At 38.2% G+C, this 24,035-nt stretch overlaps 3 non-coding genes across 3 annotated transcripts; all 3 read right to left on the bottom strand.

The window, feature by feature from the left end:
- Window positions 1-309: 309 nt before the first annotated feature.
- Window positions 310-428, bottom strand: LOC131931245 (5S ribosomal RNA). The gene has a single exon (XR_009384263.1). It is a non-coding gene; the product is annotated as a 5S ribosomal RNA (ribosomal RNA).
- Window positions 429-13,395: 12,967 nt separating this feature from the next.
- Window positions 13,396-13,514, bottom strand: LOC131931244 (5S ribosomal RNA). Its single transcript, XR_009384262.1, has one exon. It is a non-coding gene; the product is annotated as a 5S ribosomal RNA (ribosomal RNA).
- An 8,160-nt stretch (window positions 13,515-21,674) lies between these two features.
- On the bottom strand, window positions 21,675-21,793 carry LOC131931243 (5S ribosomal RNA). The gene has a single exon (XR_009384261.1). It is a non-coding gene; the product is annotated as a 5S ribosomal RNA (ribosomal RNA).
- Window positions 21,794-24,035: the final 2,242 nt, after the last annotated feature.

The following is a 24,035-nucleotide window of genomic DNA, read 5'->3' as shown; positions in this document are numbered from 1 at the left end:
ACGAATGTTTTCCATACCTACCCCTTATTTAACTTACTGAGTTACTTCTAATTATTAGGTTGTAGCCTACTTAGTTTATTTATTTAATTTGGGCAGAGTGGTCATCTTTCCTTTGTTGGTTTTTAAGGGGTTTGTTTCCATGGGTGGGTAGGATCGAGGTAGCCTACCGTGAAGGCACAAAAGAAACAAACAAAAAATATTTCGATATTACAAAAGTGTTCACAGGTATGTGGTGAACTTAGGAAAGAGTGCAGGTGGTAAGAATAGGTGTCCAGTGGGGCAAAAAATAAAAGACAAAAGATGAAAAAAAGTCTACAACACGTGGTGTTCCCAAGCGGTCACCCATCTAAGTACTAACCACGCCCGACGTTGCTTGACTGCGGTGATCGGACGAGAACCGGTATTTTCAACGTGGTATGGCCGTAGACATCTGTGTGAGAAAATTGGGGCTTATAAATATACTCAAACGAAATCAGCAGTTATTCGTCCTTTTCTGGCTACAATAATGATTTCACTGCTTTCCTCATATTATTTCAATAATAAAAAACGCCCTAAATCTCCACAAAAGCGAAACATTGTTTTAATATCGAATACTATGTGCCTTTTTTTCCCTCTACAGCCATTGGTCGCTATTTTTAACCTGAGGCGGTAACCACCGGTAGACTTCCCTGAGCTACTAATTTTCGAGCATCGCGCGTTGTAAAATACAAAATACATTTTCCCCATTTTCCTTGACTAAAATCAGAAAACCAGGTGCCCCCTGCATCCGACCTGTCCTTTAACTATCGCTTTCATGTGAAATGATCTATCGGAAAGGCGATACTTTAACTTTTTTGGGTCTCCCGCTCACTCACTCCTTCCGAAACATTCTGCACGAATTCATTCAATTTTAATCCAACTCATCACATAGATCTAGATCTAGCCGCCTACAAGTCTACTAATTTAATGTTTGAGAAATAGTTCAATGCTTTTCATTTATTAATTATTCTTTTAACCTTTTCCCACGACAACTGGCACATTTATTTTCAGTCTATTAATATTCTGGCTTCATTTTAAAACACGCAACTAGGCGACGATCTAGAATTCTAGATCTAACGCTCTAGCTTAACTAAAATAATATAAACAGGAGGGTAGATCTATTCAAAATACTGTTTCAAAAATTACAATAATAATTTCACGGTGAAAAAAAAAAGGCAGGCGATCCATGGTTAATTAAATGCTAATTAAGGATGTTGCTTAAAAGGTTAGGTTGGCCTGGGACGCCAGTATTTCTCTAGAGTCTAGATCTAGAATTTCTAGATTCTGTAGGAATGAGTAGCCTAGGTATTAATAATTAAATGCATTAGTAATTATTAGTAAATAACATAAGATTTAGTTCAGTAAAAACTAATAGATCTAGATTTTAGGTCCAATGTTGGCTATCAGACTTGATGCTTGATTGTAATGATTATTAGGTTTGAGCAATTAATTTTTTTAAACATTTTTTTTAATTATTAGTATTAGTGATAAGTCATCATTAGTGGGAGTAAATTTACTTCTTTCCAGTCTGGTTCTGGGTTTCCTTGTAGCCTATATAATCTAGATCTAGTTGGTGATAATATTAATAAATATTGTTTCCCATTTTAAATACTCAGGCGGTTTGTTTGAAAGTCTGACCGCAGCTCCATATTCATTGACTGTCGAAGCAGCGCATAAAATGAATTAGCTTATATCCAGGGCTGGCCTGGTCTGCCTGTTATTGTGACTGAATTGTCCTACAGACAAGACCTGAAGAAGCCCTCGTTAAGTAATAAGTGTACAGCTTGCTTTTAGCCTGGCGCGGGGATCTTTCACCGGCCACTTTAACATTCTGCGACAGGGCAGGCCTTTACTTTAAGCTTTAATCTTAGCTGGTTCCGCTTTAACACAGGGTATTCTTTTGTCTTTAAGTATACCGCTTTCTTTCATCAGCCTGGAACCCTGTGTCTGCTACCGGTATCTCATCCGGCAGGGCAAAACAATTTCCAGTTTTTAAATTAAGCTGATGTCATTTTTAATACCAATGATTAGGATTTTGGCACAATGCTTATTTTTCTATATACACAAGATGAATTTCACATCATTTTCTGATTTCAGTTTAAGTTTGAAAGCATGTAAAATGTCAATTTGTCCTGCTATGTGATTTTTCTTCATTTATTTTTTGCTAGCCCATGGCATCACATTATGAAGACTCTACTAATATCTTTAGGCTGGGGCCAGTACCTTAACCGACTGTCGTCAAATGAAAAAACTGACAGAAGAGCGCAATTTAATACACACAACAGATATATATGTATCCGAACAAACAAATAAATATATTTGAACATATATACATACCTTTATATACGCACACTGATATATACATATATTTACATAATAAATACATTATATATGAATATATCTATATATATAACTTATTTATTTATACATATATATATATATATATATACTTATATATATATATATATATATATATATATATATATATATATATATATGTATTATGAATATATATATTAATTCTTATATAATATATATTTGTAAATATAAATTATATATATGTGTGTATATATATATCCTTCTGTTTGCTGGGGTAGAAGAAAAAAACTTATAATTATAATATTCTGAAGGATATTATTTTACTTGAGCGTCTTTCGTCTACACTCAAATATATATATTTGAATATACATTCAAATATATATTCAATGAATATACATTTAGACACACATGTAAATATATATATATATATATACACAAAACATGCATATATATACATACGTATATATAGACATATATACAATATTCGTCTATGTATATATATTCAATATTTTTACATTATAAATAAATATATATATAAAAATATATATATATATATATATATATATATATTTAAAAAAATATATACATATATGAAATACTTTTTACACATATTTATTTATGCTTCTATAATATATGGAAGGATATTAATTTACTCAAGCGTCTGCCTTGGGTGTTTATATAAAAAGAGAAGGGTTGAACTAATGAGAGGAATAAAAAAAATCTTTATATTCAATCTAATTTATTTATATTGTATATGTTATAGACTGGCATACATTTTTTTCTCTCTGGTTTATGTGAAAGGAGCTTGCAGGGATTCAAATTATTATTTTTTGCATTGAAATTCATTCTTTATTAATCACAGCTATGTTGCAGGCATATAAATACTTCCCTTTGGGCTCAAGTTGCTTTGAAAGAATCCTTGTCAGTATAGAACTAGTACCAGGACCATAAATGTATGCCCCAGGGCAAATGTTAAGAAAACCTCATCATTTTACAACTCCAACTGACCAGGGGCTTAAGAAATGATGCTTCTGCGCAAACTTTCTCGTCAGCCGGTAAGAGATCAACCTCCTTTTGATTGTTTAAATTTAATCTGTGCTGAAATCATTGTGCAGGCTGGCAAAGAAAACCATGAACTTCTTGAAAGCTGTGTACTTGAGCTCATGTTATTTTTTATTTTCTGTATTTTGAAAAAAAAAAAAGTATATATATGATAATAAAAAAAAAAAGTTCAGAGTATTTAATTGTTGTTTTGTCTTGTTAAAGAGAATGTATGTTGTGCAGAAGTGTAACCAACTCATTTTCAAGCCAGGCCTAGCAAAAGACAAAACCAAAAGAATCATATGATATGATGGTAGTAGGAAAAAAGTATATCAGTGAACAAATGGTGGCAGATGCATGCCTTAGCAATCTGACATGGTAGCTTTAATGAAAGAAAAACAAAAATAATAAAAACACCAAAAGCCACACTCACACAGTTATGTTCAACATATATAATGAAGACAGAAAAAAACCAACCCACCAGAATGGATGTATTGTAATGAAAATGGCAGTTAGCACTGGTGATAAGAATCAAAGTGTTGGCTAATAATTCCTATTACAACAGCCAGCCTTATAATCTGAATTAAAACTATTAAATCCCATTCATCCCTTGGATCTATGCCAAACAACACACAATAAATGATATGCATAGAGGTGTGCTGATGCCCTGTGTGAGATGCAGAATGAAATAGTGTTTTTAAAAAAAAGGAGCCACCCAGTAATAAGTATGTGGCCTTTTTATGTCTAGTTTAAAGGATAGAATTAGCATGAAATGTGTTAAGAGAATAGTGTGTGCAGTTGTTGGGATAGGCATATTACTATGTAGGCCTATGTATGTATGTATATCTATCTCTACTTATTAAAGAAAAGAATGACTAAACAAAAAAAAAAAACTGTAACATGGCAGCTACACAGAGTGGGTGGGTGGATGAGGGAGGGAGGGAAAACTCGTTCAATGTAAACCAAACCGAGCTAATTGGGAATGGGTGGAGGCCCTGAAAAGGGCCGAGTAGTAGAGCCACAACAAGCAAGCCAGGTGGTTGTTTGCTGTTGTGTTTATTTGCTGGTGGTGTACTTGGTGACAGCCTTGGTGCCTTCACTGACGGCGTGTTTGGCCAGCTCACCGGGCAGGAGGAGACGGACAGCGGTCTGGATCTCCCTGGAGGTGATGGTGCTGCGCTTGTTGTAGTGGGCAAGACGGCTGGCTTCAGCTGAAATGCGCTCAAAGATGTCGTTGACGAAGGAGTTCATGATGGACATGGCCTTGGAGGAAATGCCAGTGTCAGGGTGCACCTGCTTCAAGACTTTGTAAATGTAGATGCTGTAGCTTTCCTTTCTCCTCCTCTTCTTTTTCTTGTCACCGGTGCGTACGGCTTTAGCCTTACCGGCCTTCTTGGCTCCCTTGGAAGAAACTTTAGGTGGCATGTTGTTTTCTTTTCAATGGCTTGAACAGAAATGAGGCGAACCGACCGCCGGCCGCCCTTTTATATGAAACGGCGAGGAAATTTGGAGAGTACGAGTACGAGTACGAACGCCAAGCCGCTGCGCAGCCAATCAGAACGCTCGCTTGGTGACGAACGGATTTCCTCGCCGTTTCGTATAAAAGGGCCGATCTCGCCGTTAAGTCTTCATTCATCGCCTGCAGCCGTATCGCTGTTAGTCGCTGTATTTCTTCTCGCTCCTAACCAACTCACAATGTCCGGACGTGGTAAAGGCGGTAAAGTCAAGGGAAAGTCCAAGTCTCGCTCCTCCAGGGCAGGCCTTCAATTCCCAGTCGGACGTATTCATCGTCTGTTGAGGAAAGGAAACTATGCTGAGCGTGTCGGTGCTGGTGCCCCAGTCTACCTAGCCGCCGTCCTCGAGTATTTGGCCGCTGAAGTGCTCGAGTTGGCCGGCAACGCTGCCAGAGACAACAAGAAGACAAGAATCATTCCTCGTCACCTCCAGCTGGCCATCCGTAACGACGAAGAGTTGAACAAACTTTTGTCGGGTGTCACCATCGCCCAGGGTGGTGTCCTCCCCAACATCCAGGCCGTGCTTCTGCCCAAGAAGTCACAGAAGACACCCGGTGGCAAGAGCTAAACAGTGTCACCCTGCTGCCCACTGTCCACCTAGCCTACTACTGTCCTTTTCAGGACAACCAAAGTTTACCCAATTAGCTTTCGTTGTGTGTCAATGAACAAAAATCGAGTTTTCCTACCCTACCCTACCCTACCCTACTTGTTTCAAACTTTATTAATAACGTATCAACATGTCAATCACTAGCAGTATGAGATCATTATTATAGATGTATAATACTTACACTGGTTTACACGAGCAGAACAGGGAGGGGGCGGTCATATTAATAGTAGTAACTGGACATATTTTAGGGGTATTCGTTCATAGATACAAATGAAAATAGAATCTATTTTTCTTTAAATGTGCTCCGTTTAACCCCTGTCTACAACAAATAAGGGTGGTCGTTATTTTAAAATTCTATTCTTTAACCTACCGCTAGTCTACCCTTTTTATTTTATATCTTCTTCTTTTTAAAACCAAATATGTTTTTATTAATCCTTCCCCCTCATTTATTTACACACTGTGTAAATACCGCCGATCGGGCGGTCGAATCGGGTCAGAATATCTACCTAGGTCTATAGACTAGGTCTAGATCTAAATTGTTTCAGGCAGTCTATGTTGGGTTCTTTTCTAATCACTCACACACACATTCATAATTCATTGAAGACGACAGAAGCAAACACACCGGATTCCATTGACAAGCGGCACAACCAAGGATTTCATTTGAACGAAGAATATTTTGTGTTATCGGCCCTGTCTGCTATTAATAGATCGCTCGGCTGGATACCGTGTCTAAAAATAATCTGCTATGTCGACGCTGTCTCAACGTTGTGTGGCTGCTACTGGCCAATCAGCGTCGTTAAACTCGTACTCGTCCAATGGGAGAGCTTCGTTGCGCTAAGGGTTTGGCGGACGGTTATAAAAGGGCCAGCAGCGCTGAGCTGCCGCATTTCCTTAACAGTCAGTTAAGATCATTCAAAAAAAAAAAGATGGCTCGTACCAAACAAACCGCCCGAAAATCTACTGGAGGCAAAGCCCCACGTAAACAGCTGGCCACCAAAGCCGCCAGAAAGTCAGCACCAGCCACCGGCGGTGTTAAGAAGCCCCATCGTTACAGGCCTGGAACCGTCGCCCTGAGAGAAATCCGTCGTTACCAGAAGAGCACTGAGCTGCTCATTCGCAAGCTGCCATTCCAGCGCCTGGTCAGAGAAATCGCCCAGGACTTCAAGACTGACCTTCGCTTCCAGAGCTCCGCTGTCATGGCCCTGCAGGAGGCTAGCGAGGCTTACCTCGTCGGTCTGTTTGAAGACACCAACCTGTGCGCCATCCACGCCAAGCGTGTCACCATCATGCCCAAGGACATCCAGCTAGCCAGACGTATCCGTGGTGAGCGTGCTTAAGAGGTTTCTTTTAAGCCCAAACCACCACCCCCTGTCCTCAACCAAGGTCCTTTTTAGGACCACCTGACAACGTTCAGATTAGCAGTGAAGGTCCCCCACCTCACGAGTTTCCACCCACCCACCCACTACACCCCCTGCCCATGTCTGCCACTCTACTACTACTACTACTACTACATCTATTAGTATTATTCTGGGGGATGCGGGAGATAGGTTCTATTCATTTATCTCTTTAATTCAACTCACACATCACATTGCTATTTGAATTCGTGTATGCATGCTGTTGATATTGTTTTATTTATCTCAAATGTGAAGAAAGGAGAGAATAAATTTTATATTTTTCTTTCACCCACCCACCACCCTATCCATTGCTTTTTAAAATATATATATAAAAAAAAAAAAAGAAAAACCCTTTAGGGTTAGAGCTAGATATCTAGATCTTAATCGGAGAGCAGAAATTATTCTTAACGACTACACGCCATAGATTATTTAATTATTAGAAGCCTAACTAACCTATTCGTTTCACGATGTAAACAAACCACTGCGAGTACGGAGCGGAGTACGAGAATATTATTTCGTTCGTACTCGACCAATCAGCGTTCGAGATTCTCTCGTACTCGCATAATGAGCTCGCTCGTACTCGCATAATTAGGTGTAGGGAAATATTTCAGTTTTATTCGCACAAAACGGTGAAAATAACGTCTAATATCATATTTTAACATGACAAACGTGGATCTTTTCTATGCCTACACGTGTGGGCAATGAAACTCTTTATTTTTTATCCAAGGGTCGCATAGCAGAATAGGTGAAAAAATGACTTTGAAAACGACACCGTTAGCCGACAAGCCAGCAACATTCCAGTCGACACGGCAAGCTGCTTTTTCATTGGCTGGCTCATTCGCCGACCGCTTTTGGTTGGGCGGTGTCCGCCATATTGAACGAACTCGAGCCCAGGACCGTATATAAGGAGCGAGTTTCTCTGCAGACGGCGTTTTTCGAACACTCCTTCATCAACAAAGAAGAAAAATTCAATATGTCTGGCCGAGGCAAAGGTGGTAAGACTTTATAGCAATACAAGAAACTAACTTCAAGGACAAACACACAGCGGACAGATTCACACGTAGCCTAGGACTCACTCAAGCATATCACAGCCTAAGTAAGCTTACAACAGGTAGCGGCACATCCATATTCAACACCTCCAACCATTACAAAGTAAAAGACACGTATAACGACATAAACGGAAAACTGTTAATAGCGACTGTACAAGGACAAACAGGGACACTAGTAATAGTTAACGTACACGGACAGACGGAAAAACGAAACACAAATTATTATAATGACCTAAATAAACTGCTGACAACAAGGTATAAACAACATAAAATCATACTATTAGGGGACTTTAATTGTGTTGAAAGAACGATAGACATATCTGGAACGACGGAAAAGAAAAATAGTCGTATAGAACGAGACAGGCCTCAGGTAAAACTGATCCAAAACATTACAACACACTTCAACCTAGTGGACACGTTCAGAACATTATACCCCCACTCACTACAATTCACCCGCGGTAACAAATCACAAGGTAACCTAGCTAGGCTAGACAGGATATATGCCCCACAGGACATGAAAATAAACAGAGTGGAACACCTTACACACACCCTAAAATTTAGCGACCACAGTGCAGTAATAACAACACTAAACAACTTCGAACCAAAACTCAAAAGAAACACACCGTGGAAACTAAATAACTCATTACTCTCGGACGAAAGATACAGATCTAGAATTAAAGACACTATCCAATTTTACATACAATCAGCGCCTAGGATAGATAAAATACAACATTGGGAAGACTTCAAAGCAGATATCAAACAAACAACTATACAAATAGCCAAAAGCATCAACATAATCAGACAAGATAGGGAAAAAAGAATAGAAGACCAACTAAAAACACTTAAGAAAACAAATGGCAGTAGGGAAGACATCGACACATTAGAAAACCAATTGACAGAAATACAAGAATATAAATACAGAGGAGCACAAATAAGAAGCAAAATAGACAGGATAGGATCAGAAAACCCTACACACCACACACTCATACTAGAACAAAGCATACAAAGATCCAAACAAATCAAACAAATTGTGGACGAAAACAACCAAGAAACGACAGACCCTGAAAAGATACAATCCTTATTTATAGACTATTACGCACGACTTTACAAACGAGAAGCGACACACAACGAGAAACAAGACGAATACCTAAGCTACATCAAACCACTAGACGACAACGACAAAAACATAATAGATACGCCCTTTAACTTAGACGACATCAGGAAAGCCATTCAAAAACTTAACGACAATAAATCCCCCGGACCCGACGGCCTGACAAGTGAATTCTACAAAACTTTCATAGCAGACTTAAGCCCCCTCCTACTAGATACATTCAAAGAAATATATATGCTAGAACAATGCCACGAAAACTTCAATACATCATACATAACACTCATCCACAAACCAAAAACAGACCCTAAACTAACCAAAAATTATAGACCCATATCACTCCTAAATACAGACTACAAAATACTAACCAAAGCACTCGTAGCCAAATTAGAACCACACCTACCAAAACTAATACATACAGACCAACAATGCAGCGTCATAGGCAGAAACATACAGAACCACAACCATCTAATTAGGGACATTATACAATACACAAACGAGAAAAACACGCAAGCCTGCATTTTAACATTAGACCAAGAAAAAGCATTTGACAGAGTCTCACATAAATACCTATACAAAGCACTCAATACATATAATTTAGGCAGTTATTTCAACACTTGGATCAAAATAATTTACACAAATGCAAAAAGCCACCTCCTTATAAACAGTAACATAACCAGACCGTTCAGTATAGACAAATCAGTTAGACAAGGATGCCCCCTATCACCCATATTATATATTCTAACCCTAGAACCTTTATTAGAAAATATCAGACGAGACGCAGACATTAAAGGAATAGACATACCGAACTTGACGAATAAAAAGATATTAGCATATGCCGACGACACCGCCTTTACCTTGCAGACGGAAAACTCAATAAAATTAGTGGTAGGAAAATTCATTGACTATGGACAGGCTAGTGGAACAAAAATTAACTTAGACAAGACAGAAATTATGGGACTAGGACGTTGGAAAAACAGACAAACATATCCACTAAACATGACAGCTAAAAACGAATTACACATATACGGCATAACACACCAGAACAATCCCTCGCTGGAAAATAACAAAAGATGGAAAGAAATTATAAACAAAATTAAGAAAACTATAGACTTCTACAAGTACAGCACGACAACAATTTTTACAAGAGCCGCAATCACAAACAGATACATTATACCCCAAATAACATACAGCGCCACAGCCCAAACAGTCCCAAAACCAACAATCAAAGAAATAAACAAGCTCATTAGGAGATATATCTTCCAACACACTATAGGCAACATCAGTCACAACACACTAGTCCAAAGCAAAATACACGGGGGAATAAATCTACACGACATACAAACTAAAATAAATACATTTAGGCTAACACATGTAAACAGAATAATTAGTGAACCACAACACCACCCATTAGCACATTATTACATAGGGATTAATCTAAATAAACATATAAAAATTAACAACAACTCCCCACATTTCATAGGACAAAAATTAAACAACTTCTATACAGAATGTATACAAATCTTTAAAACTAACGAAAACCTTTTAAAAAAGAAATCTCAACAGATTTATAGGAAATTAGTACAGAAGCTTGCCACCCCTCTTTACAATAGAATATCCTGGTGCAGGACATTCGCTTTAACAGACACGACGGACACTTTTAAAAACCTTCATTTCAAAACAATAACACCTAAGGAAAGGGAAATAACATACAGACTGATTTACAACACAACACCACTGAGACACGGACACCAACACAAGACCAACACACCACTAGCGACACGCAAACAAAAATCCCTATGTTATCTATGCAAACAAGACACCCCAGAAACAGAAACACACATCTACCTAGACTGCCCAACCATCCAGACCATGAAGAAAACGTTAGAAACCAAAATAAGAAATAAGAACGAGACCTTCAATGTTGATATAGGAATAACGCTTAACAAAGTACCAAAACAACAAGACCGGACTATACTGGAAAAAAAAATAAGAACAGTAGCAATATACAGACAAATAATTTGGAACTGCAGAAATAGGGCAAAATACAACGAGACAGAGTTTAACAGACAGACTTTGGACTTGATTTTTAACAGACGACTTGACAGGGAAAACACACACACTATAAATATGATACCACAGCCGTTAGGTCACGCAACACCGCTCCCAGTACATGGCCCGCCACACCCAACCAACTTCCCCCCGCCCCTCACTCAAACCTACCCTTGAATAAATTATTGTTTACTTTACTTATAAATAATCTTTGCAACCCCTCTTTACCCCAACCACTTAGCAAGAGTAAAAATCTGTTACTTGAAATCTTTGAAACTATACTACCCTTTTACTTTGCCATACATGGAAATCCCCCCACTGGTAATGTTTCACTGTGAATGTTTAAGTAAAAAGTTACTAGTTTTACACTCTTATCGTGAGACTGGGAGATTTTATCTCCCCCTTGTACCCTTACCACGCAACATGACGCTATAAATATAACACCACAGCGTTCATTTCACGCAACAACGCTCCCAGCGCCTGGCCTGCCACAGCCAACCAACCCCCTCCCCCCACCCCCAACCAAACTTCCCAGTGAACGATTTTTGTTTACTCAGCGTAGCAAAACGATCACGCTATCTAGGTCGCCTTACCCAACCAACCCCCACCCACCACCCACCCCCCTCACTGACCCACCACCGCTCCCCTCTTATAAATTTGTCCTTTTATGTAATTCAAATACGTTCAAGATATTTGATTTAACGATCATCTCTGTACATTACCTACTCAAATTAATTAATAAGTTTGTTTTGAAGTTTAATTATTTTAAAATTTTTGATTAAAAAAAAATAAATAAAATAAAATAAAATAAAAAAAAAATTTAAAAAAAAAAAAAAAAAAAAAAAAAAAAAAAAAAAATGAAGACTGTTTGCAGATAATAGGCACAAATGGAAAGTGTGAATGCAAATGACTACCTATTGTACATAATATATCATGTTTTTTTTTTTGTATACTTCAGACATAACTATGTGTACTTCTCCCCTCTTTTAGGAAGCCTAGACAAACCTTTGAAGCCAATGTTGTTAATATAAAGTTTACTACAACTCACCACTTTTATTTATCATAGACAAATATTGTCCCCTTTTCAACCTTATTATTTAGAAATAGCAACTACCTATTGTACATAACATATCATGTTTTCCTGTATACTTCATACATAACTATTTGTACCCCCCCCCCCCCCTTTAGGAAGCCTAGACCAACCTTCGAAGCCAAATTTTGTTAAATATAAAGTTTACCATAACTCAGCACTTTTATTTATTATAGCCAAATATTGCCCCAACTATAACTTTAATTTTCAGAAACAGCAAATTGCTTTTGGCCCATGAAATAACCCCCCCCCCTCCCTATAAAATACATATTTTATTCTGTAAATAACATGTAAAAAATTTTGAGAATGAAAGTTTCAGGAATAGTTTATATTGTAAATCTGCATCAGTCTTCTTATGTCGCATGATGAACGTAGTAAAAATCAGCTACTGCCACCACTCATTGGCTGGGCTCGCTGAAAGTAAAATCTACAATACTGAGACGTAAAAAAAAGAAAAAAAAAAAAAAAAAAAAAAAAAAAAAAAAAAAAAAAAAAAAAAAAAAAAGGTGGTAAGGGACTCGGCAAAGGAGGCGCCAAGCGTCACAGGAAGGTGTTGCGTGATAACATCCAAGGTATCACCAAGCCAGCCATCCGTCGTCTTGCTCGCAGAGGTGGTGTCAAACGTATCTCTGGTCTGATCTACGAAGAAACCAGAGGTGTCCTCAAGGTGTTCCTTGAAAATGTCATCCGTGATGCCGTCACCTACACTGAGCACGCCAAGAGGAAGACCGTCACTGCTATGGATGTCGTCTATGCTCTGAAACGTCAAGGTCGCACCCTGTACGGCTTCGGCGGTTAAACTCAACCCAGGACCACCCATTTGTTCTACCCATCCGGCCCTTATTAGGGCCACCCATACGTTTCCGAATTAGCTCGAGTGGTTGTAACCCCTACACGAATGTTTTCCATACCTACCCCTTATTTAACTTACTGAGTTACTTCTAATTATTAGGTTGTAGCCTACTTAGTTTATTTATTTAATTTGGGCAGAGTGGTCATCTTTCCTTTGTTGGTTTTTAAGGGGTTTGTTTCCATGGGTGGGTAGGATCGAGGTAGCCTACCGTGAAGGCACAAAAGAAACAAACAAAAAATATTTCGATATTACAAAAGTGTTCACAGGTATGTGGTGAACTTAGGAAAGAGTGCAGGTGGTAAGAATAGGTGTCCAGTGGGGCAAAAAATAAAAGACAAAAGATGAAAAAAAGTCTACAACACGTGGTGTTCCCAAGCGGTCACCCATCTAAGTACTAACCACGCCCGACGTTGCTTGACTGCGGTGATCGGACGAGAACCGGTATTTTCAACGTGGTATGGCCGTAGACATCTGTGTGAGAAAATTGGGGCTTATAAATATACTCAAACGAAATCAGCAGTTATTCGTCCTTTTCTGGCTACAATAATGATTTCACTGCTTTCCTCATATTATTTCAATAATAAAAAACGCCCTAAATCTCCACAAAAGCGAAACATTGTTTTAATATCGAATACTATGTGCCTTTTTTTCCCTCTACAGCCATTGGTCGCTATTTTTAACCTGAGGCGGTAACCACCGGTAGACTTCCCTGAGCTACTAATTTTCGAGCATCGCGCGTTGTAAAATACAAAATAAATACATTTTCCCCATTTTCCTTGACTAAAATCAGAAAACCAGGTGCCCCCTGCATCCGACCTGTCCTTTAACTATCGCTTTCATGTGAAATGATCTATCGGAAAGGCGATACTTTAACTTTTTTGGGTCTCCCGCTCACTCACTCCTTCCGAAACATTCTGCACGAATTCATTCAATTTTAATCCAACTCATCACATAGATCTAGATCTAGCCGCCTACAAGTCTACTAATTTAATGTTTGAGAAATAGTTCAATGCTTTTCATTTATTAATTATTCTTTTAACCTTTTCCCACGACAACTGGCACATTTATTTTCAGTCTATTAATATTCTGGCTTCATTTTAAAACACGCAACTAGGCGACGATCTAGAATTCTAGATCTAACGCTCTAGCTTAACTAAAATAATATAAACAGGAGGGTAGATCTATTCAAAATACTGTTTCAAAAATTACAATAATAATTTCACGGTGAAAAAAAAAAGGCAGGCGATCCATGGTTAATTAAATGCTAATTAAGGATGTTGCTTAAAAGGTTAGGTTGGCCTGGGACGCCAGTATTTCTCTAGAGTCTAGATCTAGAATTTCTAGATTCTGTAGGAATGAGTAGCCTAGGTATTAATAATTAAATGCATTAGTAATTATTAGTAAATAACATAAGATTTAGTTCAGTAAAAACTAATAGATCTAGATTTTAGGTCCAATGTTGGCTATCAGACTTGATGCTTGATTGTAATGATTATTAGGTTTGAGCAATTAATTTTTTTAAACATTTTTTTTAATTATTAGTATTAGTGATAAGTCATCATTAGTGGGAGTAAATTTACTTCTTTCCAGTCTGGTTCTGGGTTTCCTTGTAGCCTATATAATCTAGATCTAGTTGGTGATAATATTAATAAATATTGTTTCCCATTTTAAATACTCAGGCGGTTTGTTTGAAAGTCTGACCGCAGCTCCATATTCATTGACTGTCGAAGCAGCGCATAAAATGAATTAGCTTATATCCAGGGCTGGCCTGGTCTGCCTGTTATTGTGACTGAATTGTCCTACAGACAAGACCTGAAGAAGCCCTCGTTAAGTAATAAGTGTACAGCTTGCTTTTAGCCTGGCGCGGGGATCTTTCACCGGCCACTTTAACATTCTGCGACAGGGCAGGCCTTTACTTTAAGCTTTAATCTTAGCTGGTTCCGCTTTAACACAGGGTATTCTTTTGTCTTTAAGTATACCGCTTTCTTTCATCAGCCTGGAACCCTGTGTCTGCTACCGGTATCTCATCCGGCAGGGCAAAACAATTTCCAGTTTTTAAATTAAGCTGATGTCATTTTTAATACCAATGATTAGGATTTTGGCACAATGCTTATTTTTCTATATACACAAGATGAATTTCACATCATTTTCTGATTTCAGTTTAAGTTTGAAAGCATGTAAAATGTCAATTTGTCCTGCTATGTGATTTTTCTTCATTTATTTTTTGCTAGCCCATGGCATCACATTATGAAGACTCTACTAATATCTTTAGGCTGGGGCCAGTACCTTAACCGACTGTCGTCAAATGAAAAAACTGACAGAAGAGCGCAATTTAATACACACAACAGATATATATGTATCCGAACAAACAAATAAATATATTTGAACATATATACATACCTTTATATACGCACACTGATATATACATATATTTACATAATAAATACATTATATATGAATATATCTATATATATAACTTATTTATTTATACATATATATATATATATATATACTTATATATATATATATATATATATATATATATATATATATATATATATATGTATTATGAATATATATATTAATTCTTATATAATATATATTTGTAAATATAAATTATATATATGTGTGTATATATATATCCTTCTGTTTGCTGGGGTAGAAGAAAAAAACTTATAATTATAATATTCTGAAGGATATTATTTTACTTGAGCGTCTTTCGTCTACACTCAAATATATATATTTGAATATACATTCAAATATATATTCAATGAATATACATTTAGACACACATGTAAATATATATATATATATATACACAAAACATGCATATATATACATACGTATATATAGACATATATACAATATTCGTCTATGTATATATATTCAATATTTTTACATTATAAATAAATATATATATAAAAATATATATATATATATATATATATATATATTTAAAAAAATATATACATATATGAAATACTTTTTACACATATTTATTTATGCTTCTATAATATATGGAAGGATATTAATTTACTCAAGCGTCTGCCTTGGGTGTTTATATAAAAAGAGAAGGGTTGAACTAATGAGAGGAATAAAAAAAATCTTTATATTCAATCTAATTTATTTATATTGTATATGTTATAGACTGGCATACATTTTTTTCTCTCTGGTTTATGTGAAAGGAGCTTGCAGGGATTCAAATTATTATTTTTTGCATTGAAATTCATTCTTTATTAATCACAGCTATGTTGCAGGCATATAAATACTTCCCTTTGGGCTCAAGTTGCTTTGAAAGAATCCTTGTCAGTATAGAACTAGTACCAGGACCATAAATGTATGCCCCAGGGCAAATGTTAAGAAAACCTCATCATTTTACAACTCCAACTGACCAGGGGCTTAAGAAATGATGCTTCTGCGCAAACTTTCTCGTCAGCCGGTAAGAGATCAACCTCCTTTTGATTGTTTAAATTTAATCTGTGCTGAAATCATTGTGCAGGCTGGCAAAGAAAACCATGAACTTCTTGAAAGCTGTGTACTTGAGCTCATGTTATTTTTTATTTTCTGTATTTTGAAAAAAAAAAAAGTATATATATGATAATAAAAAAAAAAAGTTCAGAGTATTTAATTGTTGTTTTGTCTTGTTAAAGAGAATGTATGTTGTGCAGAAGTGTAACCAACTCATTTTCAAGCCAGGCCTAGCAAAAGACAAAACCAAAAGAATCATATGATATGATGGTAGTAGGAAAAAAGTATATCAGTGAACAAATGGTGGCAGATGCATGCCTTAGCAATCTGACATGGTAGCTTTAATGAAAGAAAAACAAAAATAATAAAAACACCAAAAGCCACACTCACACAGTTATGTTCAACATATATAATGAAGACAGAAAAAAACCAACCCACCAGAATGGATGTATTGTAATGAAAATGGCAGTTAGCACTGGTGATAAGAATCAAAGTGTTGGCTAATAATTCCTATTACAACAGCCAGCCTTATAATCTGAATTAAAACTATTAAATCCCATTCATCCCTTGGATCTATGCCAAACAACACACAATAAATGATATGCATAGAGGTGTGCTGATGCCCTGTGTGAGATGCAGAATGAAATAGTGTTTTTAAAAAAAAGGAGCCACCCAGTAATAAGTATGTGGCCTTTTTATGTCTAGTTTAAAGGATAGAATTAGCATGAAATGTGTTAAGAGAATAGTGTGTGCAGTTGTTGGGATAGGCATATTACTATGTAGGCCTATGTATGTATGTATATCTATCTCTACTTATTAAAGAAAAGAATGACTAAACAAAAAAAAAAAACTGTAACATGGCAGCTACACAGAGTGGGTGGGTGGATGAGGGAGGGAGGGAAAACTCGTTCAATGTAAACCAAACCGAGCTAATTGGGAATGGGTGGAGGCCCTGAAAAGGGCCGAGTAGTAGAGCCACAACAAGCAAGCCAGGTGGTTGTTTGCTGTTGTGTTTATTTGCTGGTGGTGTACTTGGTGACAGCCTTGGTGCCTTCACTGACGGCGTGTTTGGCCAGCTCACCGGGCAGGAGGAGACGGACAGCGGTCTGGATCTCCCTGGAGGTGATGGTGCTGCGCTTGTTGTAGTGGGCAAGACGGCTGGCTTCAGCTGAAATGCGCTCAAAGATGTCGTTGACGAAGGAGTTCATGATGGACATGGCCTTGGAGGAAATGCCAGTGTCAGGGTGCACCTGCTTCAAGACTTTGTAAATGTAGATGCTGTAGCTTTCCTTTCTCCTCCTCTTCTTTTTCTTGTCACCGGTGCGTACGGCTTTAGCCTTACCGGCCTTCTTGGCTCCCTTGGAAGAAACTTTAGGTGGCATGTTGTTTTCTTTTCAATGGCTTGAACAGAAATGAGGCGAACCGACCGCCGGCCGCCCTTTTATATGAAACGGCGAGGAAATTTGGAGAGTACGAGTACGAGTACGAACGCCAAGCCGCTGCGCAGCCAATCAGAACGCTCGCTTGGTGACGAACGGATTTCCTCGCCGTTTCGTATAAAAGGGCCGATCTCGCCGTTAAGTCTTCATTCATCGCCTGCAGCCGTATCGCTGTTAGTCGCTGTATTTCTTCTCGCTCCTAACCAACTCACAATGTCCGGACGTGGTAAAGGCGGTAAAGTCAAGGGAAAGTCCAAGTCTCGCTCCTCCAGGGCAGGCCTTCAATTCCCAGTCGGACGTATTCATCGTCTGTTGAGGAAAGGAAACTATGCTGAGCGTGTCGGTGCTGGTGCCCCAGTCTACCTAGCCGCCGTCCTCGAGTATTTGGCCGCTGAAGTGCTCGAGTTGGCCGGCAACGCTGCCAGAGACAACAAGAAGACAAGAATCATTCCTCGTCACCTCCAGCTGGCCATCCGTAACGACGAAGAGTTGAACAAACTTTTGTCGGGTGTCACCATCGCCCAGGGTGGTGTCCTCCCCAACATCCAGGCCGTGCTTCTGCCCAAGAAGTCACAGAAGACACCCGGTGGCAAGAGCTAAACAGTGTCACCCTGCTGCCCACTGTCCACCTAGCCTACTACTGTCCTTTTCAGGACAACCAAAGTTTACCCAATTAGCTTTCGTTGTGTGTCAATGAACAAAAATCGAGTTTTCCTACCCTACCCTACCCTACCCTACTTGTTTCAAACTTTATTAATAACGTATCAACATGTCAATCACTAGCAGTATGAGATCATTATTATAGATGTATAATACTTACACTGGTTTACACGAGCAGAACAGGGAGGGGGCGGTCATATTAATAGTAGTAACTGGACATATTTTAGGGGTATTCGTTCATAGATACAAATGAAAATAGAATCTATTTTTCTTTAAATGTGCTCCGTTTAACCCCTGTCTACAACAAATAAGGGTGGTCGTTATTTTAAAATTCTATTCTTTAACCTACCGCTAGTCTACCCTTTTTATTTTATATCTTCTTCTTTTTAAAACCAAATATGTTTTTATTAATCCTTCCCCCTCATTTATTTACACACTGTGTAAATACCGCCGATCGGGCGGTCGAATCGGGTCAGAATATCTACCTAGGTCTATAGACTAGGTCTAGATCTAAATTGTTTCAGGCAGTCTATGTTGGGTTCTTTTCTAATCACTCACACACACATTCATAATTCATTGAAGACGACAGAAGCAAACACACCGGATTCCATTGACAAGCGGCACAACCAAGGATTTCATTTGAACGAAGAATATTTTGTGTTATCGGCCCTGTCTGCTATTAATAGATCGCTCGGCTGGATACCGTGTCTAAAAATAATCTGCTATGTCGACGCTGTCTCAACGTTGTGTGGCTGCTACTGGCCAATCAGCGTCGTTAAACTCGTACTCGTCCAATGGGAGAGCTTCGTTGCGCTAAGGGTTTGGCGGACGGTTATAAAAGGGCCAGCAGCGCTGAGCTGCCGCATTTCCTTAACAGTCAGTTAAGATCATTCAAAAAAAAAAAGATGGCTCGTACCAAACAAACCGCCCGAAAATCTACTGGAGGCAAAGCCCCACGTAAACAGCTGGCCACCAAAGCCGCCAGAAAGTCAGCACCAGCCACCGGCGGTGTTAAGAAGCCCCATCGTTACAGGCCTGGAACCGTCGCCCTGAGAGAAATCCGTCGTTACCAGAAGAGCACTGAGCTGCTCATTCGCAAGCTGCCATTCCAGCGCCTGGTCAGAGAAATCGCCCAGGACTTCAAGACTGACCTTCGCTTCCAGAGCTCCGCTGTCATGGCCCTGCAGGAGGCTAGCGAGGCTTACCTCGTCGGTCTGTTTGAAGACACCAACCTGTGCGCCATCCACGCCAAGCGTGTCACCATCATGCCCAAGGACATCCAGCTAGCCAGACGTATCCGTGGTGAGCGTGCTTAAGAGGTTTCTTTTAAGCCCAAACCACCACCCCCTGTCCTCAACCAAGGTCCTTTTTAGGACCACCTGACAACGTTCAGATTAGCAGTGAAGGTCCCCCACCTCACGAGTTTCCACCCACCCACCCACTACACCCCCTGCCCATGTCTGCCACTCTACTACTACTACTACTACTACATCTATTAGTATTATTCTGGGGGATGCGGGAGATAGGTTCTATTCATTTATCTCTTTAATTCAACTCACACATCACATTGCTATTTGAATTCGTGTATGCATGCTGTTGATATTGTTTTATTTATCTCAAATGTGAAGAAAGGAGAGAATAAATTTTATATTTTTCTTTCACCCACCCACCACCCTATCCATTGCTTTTTAAAATATATATATAAAAAAAAAAAAAGAAAAACCCTTTAGGGTTAGAGCTAGATATCTAGATCTTAATCGGAGAGCAGAAATTATTCTTAACGACTACACGCCATAGATTATTTAATTATTAGAAGCCTAACTAACCTATTCGTTTCACGATGTAAACAAACCACTGCGAGTACGGAGCGGAGTACGAGAATATTATTTCGTTCGTACTCGACCAATCAGCGTTCGAGATTCTCTCGTACTCGCATAATGAGCTCGCTCGTACTCGCATAATTAGGTGTAGGGAAATATTTCAGTTTTATTCGCACAAAACGGTGAAAATAACGTCTAATATCATATTTTAACATGACAAACGTGGATCTTTTCTATGCCTACACGTGTGGGCAATGAAACTCTTTATTTTTTATCCAAGGGTCGCATAGCAGAATAGGTGAAAAAATGACTTTGAAAACGACACCGTTAGCCGACAAGCCAGCAACATTCCAGTCGACACGGCAAGCTGCTTTTTCATTGGCTGGCTCATTCGCCGACCGCTTTTGGTTGGGCGGTGTCCGCCATATTGAACGAACTCGAGCCCAGGACCGTATATAAGGAGCGAGTTTCTCTGCAGACGGCGTTTTTCGAACACTCCTTCATCAACAAAGAAGAAAAATTCAATATGTCTGGCCGAGGCAAAGGTGGTAAGGGACTCGGCAAAGGAGGCGCCAAGCGTCACAGGAAGGTGTTGCGTGATAACATCCAAGGTATCACCAAGCCAGCCATCCGTCGTCTTGCTCGCAGAGGTGGTGTCAAACGTATCTCTGGTCTGATCTACGAAGAAACCAGAGGTGTCCTCAAGGTGTTCCTTGAAAATGTCATCCGTGATGCCGTCACCTACACTGAGCACGCCAAGAGGAAGACCGTCACTGCTATGGATGTCGTCTATGCTCTGAAACGTCAAGGTCGCACCCTGTACGGCTTCGGCGGTTAAACTCAACCCAGGACCACCCATTTGTTCTACCCATCCGGCCCTTATTAGGGCCACCCATACGTTTCCGAATTAGCTCGAGTGGTTGTAACCCCTACACGAATGTTTTCCATACCTACCCCTTATTTAACTTACTGAGTTACTTCTAATTATTAGGTTGTAGCCTACTTAGTTTATTTATTTAATTTGGGCAGAGTGGTCATCTTTCCTTTGTTGGTTTTTAAGGGGTTTGTTTCCATGGGTGGGTAGGATCGAGGTAGCCTACCGTGAAGGCACAAAAGAAACAAACAAAAAATATTTCGATATTACAAAAGTGTTCACAGGTATGTGGTGAACTTAGGAAAGAGTGCAGGTGGTAAGAATAGGTGTCCAGTGGGGCAAAAAATAAAAGACAAAAGATGAAAAAAAGTCTACAACACGTGGTGTTCCCAAGCGGTCACCCATCTAAGTACTAACCACGCCCGACGTTGCTTGACTGCGGTGATCGGACGAGAACCGGTATTTTCAACGTGGTATGGCCGTAGACATCTGTGTGAGAAAATTGGGGCTTATAAATATACTCAAACGAAATCAGCAGTTATTCGTCCTTTTCTGGCTACAATAATGATTTCACTGCTTTCCTCATATTATTTCAATAATAAAAAACGCCCTAAATCTCCACAAAAGCGAAACATTGTTTTAATATCGAATACTATGTGCCTTTTTTTCCCTCTACAGCCATTGGTCGCTATTTTTAACCTGAGGCGGTAACCACCGGTAGACTTCCCTGAGCTACTAATTTTCGAGCATCGCGCGTTGTAAAATACAAAATAAATACATTTTCCCCATTTTCCTTGACTAAAATCAGAAAACCAGGTGCCCCCTGCATCCGACCTGTCCTTTAACTATCGCTTTCATGTGAAATGATCTATCGGAAAGGCGATACTTTAACTTTTTTGGGTCTCCCGCTCACTCACTCCTTCCGAAACATTCTGCACGAATTCATTCAATTTTAATCCAACTCATCACATAGATCTAGATCTAGCCGCCTACAAGTCTACTAATTTAATGTTTGAGAAATAGTTCAATGCTTTTCATTTATTAATTATTCTTTTAACCTTTTCCCACGACAACTGGCACATTTATTTTCAGTCTATTAATATTCTGGCTTCATTTTAAAACACGCAACTAGGCGACGATCTAGAATTCTAGATCTAACGCTCTAGCTTAACTAAAATAATATAAACAGGAGGGTAGATCTATTCAAAATACTGTTTCAAAAATTACAATAATAATTTCACGGTGAAAAAAAAAAGGCAGGCGATCCATGGTTAATTAAATGCTAATTAAGGATGTTGCTTAAAAGGTTAGGTTGGCCTGGGACGCCAGTATTTCTCTAGAGTCTAGATCTAGAATTTCTAGATTCTGTAGGAATGAGTAGCCTAGGTATTAATAATTAAATGCATTAGTAATTATTAGTAAATAACATAAGATTTAGTTCAGTAAAAACTAATAGATCTAGATTTTAGGTCCAATGTTGGCTATCAGACTTGATGCTTGATTGTAATGATTATTAGGTTTGAGCAATTAATTTTTTTAAACATTTTTTTTAATTATTAGTATTAGTGATAAGTCATCATTAGTGGGAGTAAATTTACTTCTTTCCAGTCTGGTTCTGGGTTTCCTTGTAGCCTATATAATCTAGATCTAGTTGGTGATAATATTAATAAATATTGTTTCCCATTTTAAATACTCAGGCGGTTTGTTTGAAAGTCTGACCGCAGCTCCATATTCATTGACTGTCGAAGCAGCGCATAAAATGAATTAGCTTATATCCAGGGCTGGCCTGGTCTGCCTGTTATTGTGACTGAATTGTCCTACAGACAAGACCTGAAGAAGCCCTCGTTAAGTAATAAGTGTACAGCTTGCTTTTAGCCTGGCGCGGGGATCTTTCACCGGCCACTTTAACATTCTGCGACAGGGCAGGCCTTTACTTTAAGCTTTAATCTTAGCTGGTTCCGCTTTAACACAGGGTATTCTTTTGTCTTTAAGTATACCGCTTTCTTTCATCAGCCTGGAACCCTGTGTCTGCTACCGGTATCTCATCCGGCAGGGCAAAACAATTTCCAGTTTTTAAATTAAGCTGATGTCATTTTTAATACCAATGATTAGGATTTTGGCACAATGCTTATTTTTCTATATACACAAGATGAATTTCACATCATTTTCTGATTTCAGTTTAAGTTTGAAAGCATGTAAAATGTCAATTTGTCCTGCTATGTGATTTTTCTTCATTTATTTTTTGCTAGCCCATGGCATCACATTATGAAGACTCTACTAATATCTTTAGGCTGGGGCCAGTACCTTAACCGACTGTCGTCAAATGAAAAAACTGACAGAAGAGCGCAATTTAATACACACAACAGATATATATGTATCCGAACAAACAAATAAATATATTTGAACATATATACATACCTTTATATACGCACACTGATATATACATATATTTACATAATAAATACATTATATATGAATATATCTATATATATAACTTATTTATTTATACATATATATATATATATATATACTTATATATATATATATATATATATATATATATATATTATATATATATATATGTATTATGAATATATATATTAATTCTTATATAATATATATTTGTAAATATAAATTATATATATGTGTGTATATATATATCCTTCTGTTTGCTGGGGTAGAAGAAAAAAACTTATAATTATAATATTCTGAAGGATATTATTTTACTT

The sequence above is a fragment of the Physella acuta genome, unplaced genomic scaffold (genome assembly GCF_028476545.2).
Source record: "Physella acuta isolate Inbredline_101_S28 unplaced genomic scaffold, ASM2847654v3 ptg001927l, whole genome shotgun sequence".
Taxonomy (NCBI): domain Eukaryota; kingdom Metazoa; phylum Mollusca; class Gastropoda; family Physidae; genus Physella; species Physella acuta.
This window is presented reverse-complemented; position numbering and strand designations above follow the sequence as displayed.